An 8,537-nucleotide genomic window follows, 5' to 3' on the forward strand; every position below is an offset into this window, starting at 1 on the left:
AAGTTGACTTTGCTCTTATATCCAATAGTTCCTCCTAGCTGTATGTAATCAAACTTAAGATTTCCTGGGGTAACAATGTAAGAAATAATACATTAAAAAAGAACGCGATGCGGCCATCTCTGTCAGTGCCCCTACCTTGTCACAACACAACTGATTGGCTTAAACGAATTAAGAAGGAAAGAATTTCCACAAATTAATTTCCACAAGGCACATATGTTAATTGAAATGTATTCCAGGTGACTACCTCATGAAGCTGGTTGAAAGAATGCCAAGAGTGTGCAAAGCCGTCATCAAGGCAAAGGGTGGCTACTTTGAAGAATCTCAAATATAAAATCTATTTTCATTTGTTTAACACTTTTTTGGTTACTACATGATTCCATATGTGTTATTTAATAATGTTGATGTCTTCACTATGACTCTACAATGTAGAAAATAGTAAAGATAAAGAAAACCCCTGGAATAAGTAGGTGTGTCAACTTTTGACTGGTACTATATATATATATGTATATATATATATGTGTGTATATATATATATGTACATATATATATATATATGTATATGTGTGTATATATATATGTACATATATATATGTATGTATGTGTGTGTGTGTGGGGGGGGATTTAGAATGCATTTTGCAGATGCTATCTGTAAATATTTAAGATACATTTTTATAAATAATATTTAAAATTGAACAAAAATTGTTGTGCAGCAAATAATAGAGCCATTTTCGGCTTTGGATGTAAATTTTTTCAGTATTTAAGAAGTGTTTTGAATAATGTATGAAAGTATATTGTACAAATAATAAAAATGTCACTTGTTATTCTCATGGTCCTCTGTGGTCTTTATATTGTACAATGATCATATCAAAAACAGTATTTCTTTCCCCTACTGTACATTATGAAGTTCATTTGAACATATTCATATAATGCAGTTGTATGTGTATGTTTGTGAGATGTTTATATGATAAGGCCCTCCACACTGCACTTCATTACCACTAGGTGGTGTTGTATCACATGTGATACCGTTTAGAAAAAGAATAAAGACAACACTAACAAAGGATCAAAGCACCAACCACACCACTGCCTTGTGCACTTTTAATGTGGTTGGATTTGAATCCATATAGTTGTTCGAAAGTGACTGAAGAAGACAAATTCCCCCCAAAAATGTAGGCTAAAAGGTACTGTAAACAATCAAATATACACTGAATGTACAAAACATTAGGAACACATTCCTAATATTGAGTTGGAACCCCTTTTGCCCTCAGAACAGCCTTACTTCGTCGATGCATGGACTCTACAAGGTGTTGAAAGCATTCCACAGGGATTCTGGCCCATGCTGACTCCAATGCTTCACACAGTTGTGTCAAGCTGGCTGGATGTCCTTTGAGTGGTGGACCATTCTTGACACACGGGAAACTGTTGCGCTTGAGAAACCCAGCAGGATTGCAGTTGTTGACATACTCAAACTGCCTGGCACCTTCTAACATACCCTGTTTTAAAGGCACCTAAATATTTTTTCTTGCCCATTCACCCTCTGAATGGCACACATACACAATCCATGTCTCAATTGTCTCAAGGCTTAAAAATCCTTCTTTAACCCATATCCTCCCCTTCATCTACACTGATTGAAATGGATTTAACAGGTTACTTCAATAAGGGATCATAGCTTTCACCTGGATTCACCTGGTCAGTCTATGTCATGGGAAGAGCAGGTGTTCCTAATTTGTACACTCAGTGTATCTCCACAGTGTCATTAGAAATTCATTCTTGAGAATTATAGAACATTTAAAAAGTCTGTCTGGATCTGAGTATCAAACAGGTCAAGGTAAATCAGTAGAAATGTATCAGATTATCTTACAATAACCATACATTCAAAAGTAAACCCATGCATTATGTTCTGAAACATTGAATGCAACATTTTACAAAAGAATAAGCTTGCTAGTACACATTTTGAGAAAAATAAGCCACACTAAGACAGACTTTTCAGTTTGGAATGCCACGAAACATTGCTATTGGTTGATGATCTTGTAAACAATATTACAGCAGGGTCTCCCTGTAGTTGTCGTTCAACAAACAACAAGATAAGTTACGCTTCAAATCATAGGCTCCAATGTCAAAATAAATGCAGTAAGTTTCAAGGAAAAATCGTACACTGATTAATCATCAAATGTTATTTTCTCACCTATCTCATTTTGAGTGTTGTAGCAGTTCACCATGAAGGGATCCTGCTTCGAAGATACTCAAGAACAGCATCATTTCCTCTGGCTATGATGGCTGCTCTGGGGTTGTGGAAAGGATTTCCATCCAGCATGAGGGCCCTGAGGGGAAGACAAGGGAGACATGAGTGAGAGACCAGATTCAAGCCAGCTTCAAGCCAGTACATCCTTCTCTCTGGACAGCAACAGCTCAGACATAATCACAACTACAGTATATAGACCAAGACATATATGGATGTCCTAAAGCTCATACCTTTTCTGATTGCTATTCAACACCACACCTGACCCAAATATAGTGATCCCTAAACCCAGTGTCACATCCTGGTCCCTACCTCAGGCTGGTGCAGTTGCCAAGTTCAGGTGGCACCTGCATGATGTAATTATTCTGCAGGTCCAGAGTGGACAGCTTGTCTAAAGCTTTGAGCTGCAGTCGGTCGATGGCTACCACCTGGTTGCTACTGATCAGAATGGTCTCCAGGGTTGGAACCTGGTACAGCACCTCCGGAACAACTTAAAACCTGTCAAAATATGATATGTCAAATGAATCATCAGTATAACTCATTACATGTGTCTATTACGATGATTATATCCCTTTAATGTAAGATTTTCCCTGTACTGTTTTGGACCTGCTGTATCCTGTCCATCTGATAAATAAACTTTGAAACTTTAAGATCTGAGTGCTTACCTGGTGAATGACAGTGTGATGTCAGAGACAGAGTCCTTCATCTTCACAATCGTGAAGACCAAGCAGAGGCTCCCTCAAACACATCCAACAATGTCATTACAACAGTTAGCTGACATTCTCTATCAACAATGGCTTTTTCAACTGTGATAACTTTTCAGAGTGTTGTGATTCTTACCACACTGTTTGTGTTTTTCCTCCAGAGGCCCGGACTGTGGTGTGAAGTCACTGATATAAGCAGAGTACCTAGGAAGCACTGCAGCCAGCTTGTTCTTGCTGAAGTTGACACTGGCAATGGGCTCACTGTCCACAGCATTAAACAGGTCATCAGGAACACACACTGCCTGCTTGTCACTGGGACCAGGGTCACACACACAAAACAACAGTTTACTGACAGCACTACTTACATCACAACTATGCTCAAAGTGTGACTAAGCAATGCTATGGCATTGCAGTATCATTTTGTGGTAGAACGTTTGAGTTTTTAACTTTCCCAAAATGTCTTAAAAACAGAGCTTCAAACACGGCCACAAAACAATAGTTCACACGTGTAGTCCAAAATCTTCAGTGTTTTAATGGCGTGCACGTTGATCTTTGCTTGACTGAGCAGTGTCAGGCTCATCTCTGTTGCCATCTGGATCCTCTTTAGATCAAAACGAAGAAGAAAAAAATCTGTCCAGTGATACGAGACAGTCTAGTAAATGAAAAGTGGCCTCTCCACAAAACCTTACAAAGTAAATAAAATGGTCTAGTCAGTGATTACGAGAACATGTCCTTTTGCATAGACAGAAAAAGACTGTGAAACATACTTGTACCTTTTATTCAACCCCTCAAGTATTTCAGCAGTTTATTGGTTCTTTTCTGTGAAGTAGACAAAAATAATCAGATCACAGAGTCTGAATTGGCTACATTGAAACTCAACATTGAGGTTCTACTGCATTGGTAAAACAAACAGGACATTGATGAGCAGTAGCTTCGAGAAGGTAATGAGATGTCGTCCTCACAGTCAGGAGGTCGCCGTGGATGTGTCTCAGAGGGTTGCCCTCCAGGGTCAGGATATTCAGTCTGAGCATTAGGCCAAGGGCAGCTGGCAGACTGGCTCACACATACAAGGAAGACATACAGTAGAAAATCAACAACACTCAATTATAGCTCCAGGCAGTTAAACACTACACAGGACATTTTGGGGTGTTTTGACTTGTTAGTGTTGTTGGTATTTCACTTGTGTTATGTGCACAGGTGAAAGAGTATAGTATGCACTGAGGAGAGACCAGGGGAGATCAGATCAGGCAAACGTACCTGCTGATGTCATTGTTGATTAGGTCTAGGCACTCCAGGCCTTGGAGTAGTGTGATTTCCTCAGGGACACTCTTTACCTTGTTGTCCCTCAGCTCCAATTCACTAAGAGTGTTCAGGTGTTTCACGTGCTCTGCCTCCACCTCAATCTGGTTATAACCCACAGGGCACACACTGGTTGAGTCAATGTTGTTCCAACGTCATTTCAATGAAATAATGTTGAATTAACACGAAATAGACGTTGAACTGACGTCTGTGCCAAGTGGGTACCAACATGCAGCTCCTACCAGACAGGTGATATAAAGCTGTCAGAGATTGCATAGGCCACTTATTAATTTACAAATAATTCATACAGGTGATCTCATTGAGATTCAAAAGCTCTTCATCGAGGAAACCTGACCATCAGTATCCTTATCTTGATCCTTGAGGAGGGCAGTTCAGGAAGAAAGAGCAGTTTGTTTTGTCTCAGACAGAGCTGGTCTAGAGACACCATTTGAGACAAGACTGGAGGTATGCTCTCAAGCTGATTATGTGTGCAGTCCAATCTGTGGAGGCATTCACACAGGATGTTATGCTACAGCCATGTTTATGACAAGAATATTGAAGTGGACGCACCCATGTCCATCCGGCAGACAATATATAGAAAGACTAAACAACAAAGAAAGCAAAAACTTGCTGCTAATGTTGTCTTACTTTCCATGACAATGATTCCTGAGGGAATGTTCTTCAGCTTGTTGTTAGAGAGGTTGGTTCAGCTTCACCAGATGATTCAAGTTGCCCAGACTGTCAGGGACAGCAGTAAGCTGGTTGTTGCAAAGATCCTTTCACCAACAATAGAAAAACAAGTCAGCGAGGATAATCCAAAGAGTTCGTCTAAGATAATCACTTTGTTACCTTAACACGTTTTCTCCTTCATCTTTTTTTCAATAGTGTTTTAAGCCCGATTCTGAGCTTACGATGTCATCCAGGTTAGTGAGCTGTCCCACTCCTTCTGGCAGCTCCTCCAGTGGATTCTGCTGCAGCTGGAGACGTTCTTCAAACTAAGTAAAAAATACTTTAGTCATTTTTTGGGGTATCTGTACTTTACTATTTATATTTTTGACAACATTACTTTTCCTTTCACTACATTCCTAAATATTTGTTTTTTTTACTTTTTACTCCATACATTTTCCCTGACACCCAAAAGGACCGGAACGGCCCAATTCACACACTTATCAAGAGAACATCCCTGGTCATCTCTACAGCCTTTGATCTGGCTGACTCACTAAACACAAATGCTTCGTTTGTAAATTATGTCTGATTGTTGGTGTGCCCCTGGTTATCGAAAAAAAATATATATATATATATAAAAAAATTGCGCCATCTGGTTTTCTTAATATAAAGAAAGTAAAATGATTTATACTTTTACTTTTGATACTTAAGTGTATTTTAGCAATTACATTTACGTTTGATACTTAAGTATATTTAAAACCAAATCCTTTTAGACTTTTACTCAAGTACTGTAGTATTTTGCTGGATGACTTTCACTTTTACTTGAGTCATTTTCTATTAAGGCATCTTTATTTTCACTCAAGCATGACAATTGGGTAATTTTTACACCACTGCATAACTCCTCCTCCAAACTATTTCAGTTTGTTGTGACTGGACCAGAGAGACCAGGCCTATAGAGAAAAGAGACCTTGTTTTTCTTTATAATGGAACTTTGTCTTGTGGCATTTCTCATATGTTGAGTAACTTTAGTTGACAATAGGATGTGAAAAATCCTTCCATACCTCAGACTGAGTTTCTGAAGATTTTCCAACTCTCCAATAGATTTGGGTAAAGAGGTAAGCTGATCATCACGGACAACGGGAAAGCAGAATACAGGATAGAATGTCAAAGGGTCATCATAAACATCAAACTTATCAAATTATGTTTCTCCCATAACTCTTGAGCGCATAGACCTTCCATTCAAGCTTTGAAAGGGTCTACTCTAGTCTATCACTTTTTTTAAATCAGACAACACAAAAAACTTCAGAAAAAAAGAATACCCACATCCTCTGATAAAACTTCCAGCATGTTTGAAGAGAGAAGCAGCTTGGTGAGATCTGTCTGGTCCCACCAGCGGACATCTGCCCCAAAGGACAGGTTCTGTTTGGCCTCTTCAGGTGTGTCCAAGTTCAGCCTCCACACACTTTGTGGGACTACAAACGCAGAATAGTGGGAGAATAGTTAGCATTCAAGTGGTCATCAGTCAACCACCAACCAATACCATAGCTACCCTTTTTAATGATATGTCATGACAACTACCCACTGGGCGCAGATGTCAATTCAATGTCTATTCCACGTTGGTTCAATGTCATTTTATTGAATTGATGTGGAAACAACATTGATTCAACCAGTGTTTGCCCAGTGGGTAGGCACTGTTTCTACCCAGACAGTTACCTTCAGTCACCCTTGGCTCAGATAAATTCAGTTGCCTGCTTTTTCTGGTGGTTTTCAACAATCCATAAGGGACAGCAGCCGGTTCCTCTTTTTCTGTTCTAAATCCTTCCCTAGAATCTACTTTGACACCTCTTTTAAAGATATGAATTTTATGTCCTGAATACAAAGCATTATGTTTGGGGCAAATCCAACACAACACACCACTGCTACTCTCTGTTGTCATCTATACATAGTCACTTTAATAACTCTACCTACATGTACATACCACCTCAACTAACCGGTGGCCCCGCACACTCTGTATCGGTACCCCCCTGTGTATAGTCTCACTATTCTTATTTTACTGCTGCTCTTGAATTACTTGTTACTTTTATCTCTTATTCTTGTCCATATTTTTTGAAACTTCATTGTTGGTTAAGTAAGCATTTCACTGTAAGGTCTACACCTGTTGTATTCAGCGCATGTGACTAATACGATTTGATTTGATCACTGTGTACCACTCTTCATATTTTCAAGCATGGTGGTGGCTGCATCATGTTATGGGTATGTTTGTCATTGGCAAGAACTAGGGAGTTTTTTAGGATAAAAACAAATGGAATAGAGCTAAGCACAGGCAAAATTCTAGAGGAAAACCTGGTTCAGTCTGCTTTCCAACAGACACTGGGAGACAAAGTCACCTTTCAGCAAAACAATAACATAAAACACAAGGCCACATATACACTGGAGTTGCTTACAAAGACAACATTAAATGTTCCTGAGTTGCCTAGTTACAGGTTTGACTTAAATTGGCTTGAACATCTATTACAAGACTTGAAAATTGCTGTCTAACAATGATTAACAACCAACTTGACAGAGGTTGAAGAATTTTAAAAATAACGATGTGCAAAAATTGTACAATGCAGGTGTGCAAAGCTCTTAGAAAGACTCACCCAGAAAGACTCACATGTGTAATCACTGACAAAGGTGATTCTAAAATTATAGACTCATGGGTGTGAATACTTACGTAAATGAGATATTTCTGTATTTCATTTTCAATAAATTTGCAAACATTTCTAGAAACATGTTATTTTCGTTTTGTCATTATGGGGTATTGGGTGTAGATGGGTGATGCAAAAATATATTTAATCAAGGCTGTAACACAAGAAAATGTGAAATACGTCAAGGGGTATGAGTCATATCTGAAGGCACTGTAAGTTTCAAGTTTTATTAGTCGGTATACATCGTCCAACGAGTTGCTTACTTGCAGGTCCCTTCTCGACAATGCAAACAACAATAAACAACGGAGCAGACTAATAAGAGTCTGGTAGCAGCAGTTGTGATGTGTGTGTAGCGTCAATGTACAGTATACAGTATGTGTGTATGTCTGTGTGTGTATGTGTGTCTGTGTGTGTGTGTCTGTCTGTGTGTCTGTGTGTGGGTGTGTGCCTTTGTGCTAAGGTGCAGAGAATCAGAGCAGGTGGTCAGTCCAGTTCAAGTGTTCGGCAGTCTGATGACTTGTGGACAGAAATTGTCTCTGAGCATTTTGGTATCAGACCTCATTGTCGGATACCGTCTGCCTGATGATAAGGGAGACAACAGCTTGTGGCTGGGGTATGTGGGGTCCTTGATGATGCTGCATGCCTTCCTCAGGCACCGTTTTGAGTTTATGTCCTGGATCGGTGGGAGCACGGTCCCCGTGATGTACTGGGCCATCTTCGCCACCCGCTGGAGGGCCTTGCGGTCGTGGACGATACAATTCACATATCAGGCTGTGATGCAGCTGGTCAGAATGCTCTTGATGGTGCAGCGGTAATATATGTAGAGGATCCGGGGCGGCATGCAAAATTTCTTCAGCCACCTTAGGAAGTAGAGACACTGTTGCGCCCTCTTGACAAGAGTGGTGGTGTTGTTGGTCCATGATAAGTCCTCGGTGATGTGGACGC

The 8,537-nt window shown here is 39.8% G+C and overlaps 1 pseudogene; it reads right to left on the reverse strand.

Annotated features, from left to right (window-relative positions):
- Positions 1 to 2,209: 2,209 nt before the first annotated feature.
- On the reverse strand, positions 2,210 to 8,307 carry LOC106584231 (leucine-rich repeat-containing protein 40-like; annotated as a pseudogene).
- Between the last annotated feature and the right edge of the window lie 230 nt (positions 8,308 to 8,537).

Source organism: Salmo salar, chromosome ssa23 (genome assembly GCF_905237065.1).
Source record: "Salmo salar chromosome ssa23, Ssal_v3.1, whole genome shotgun sequence".
NCBI classification, from domain to species: Eukaryota; Metazoa; Chordata; class Actinopteri; order Salmoniformes; family Salmonidae; genus Salmo; species Salmo salar.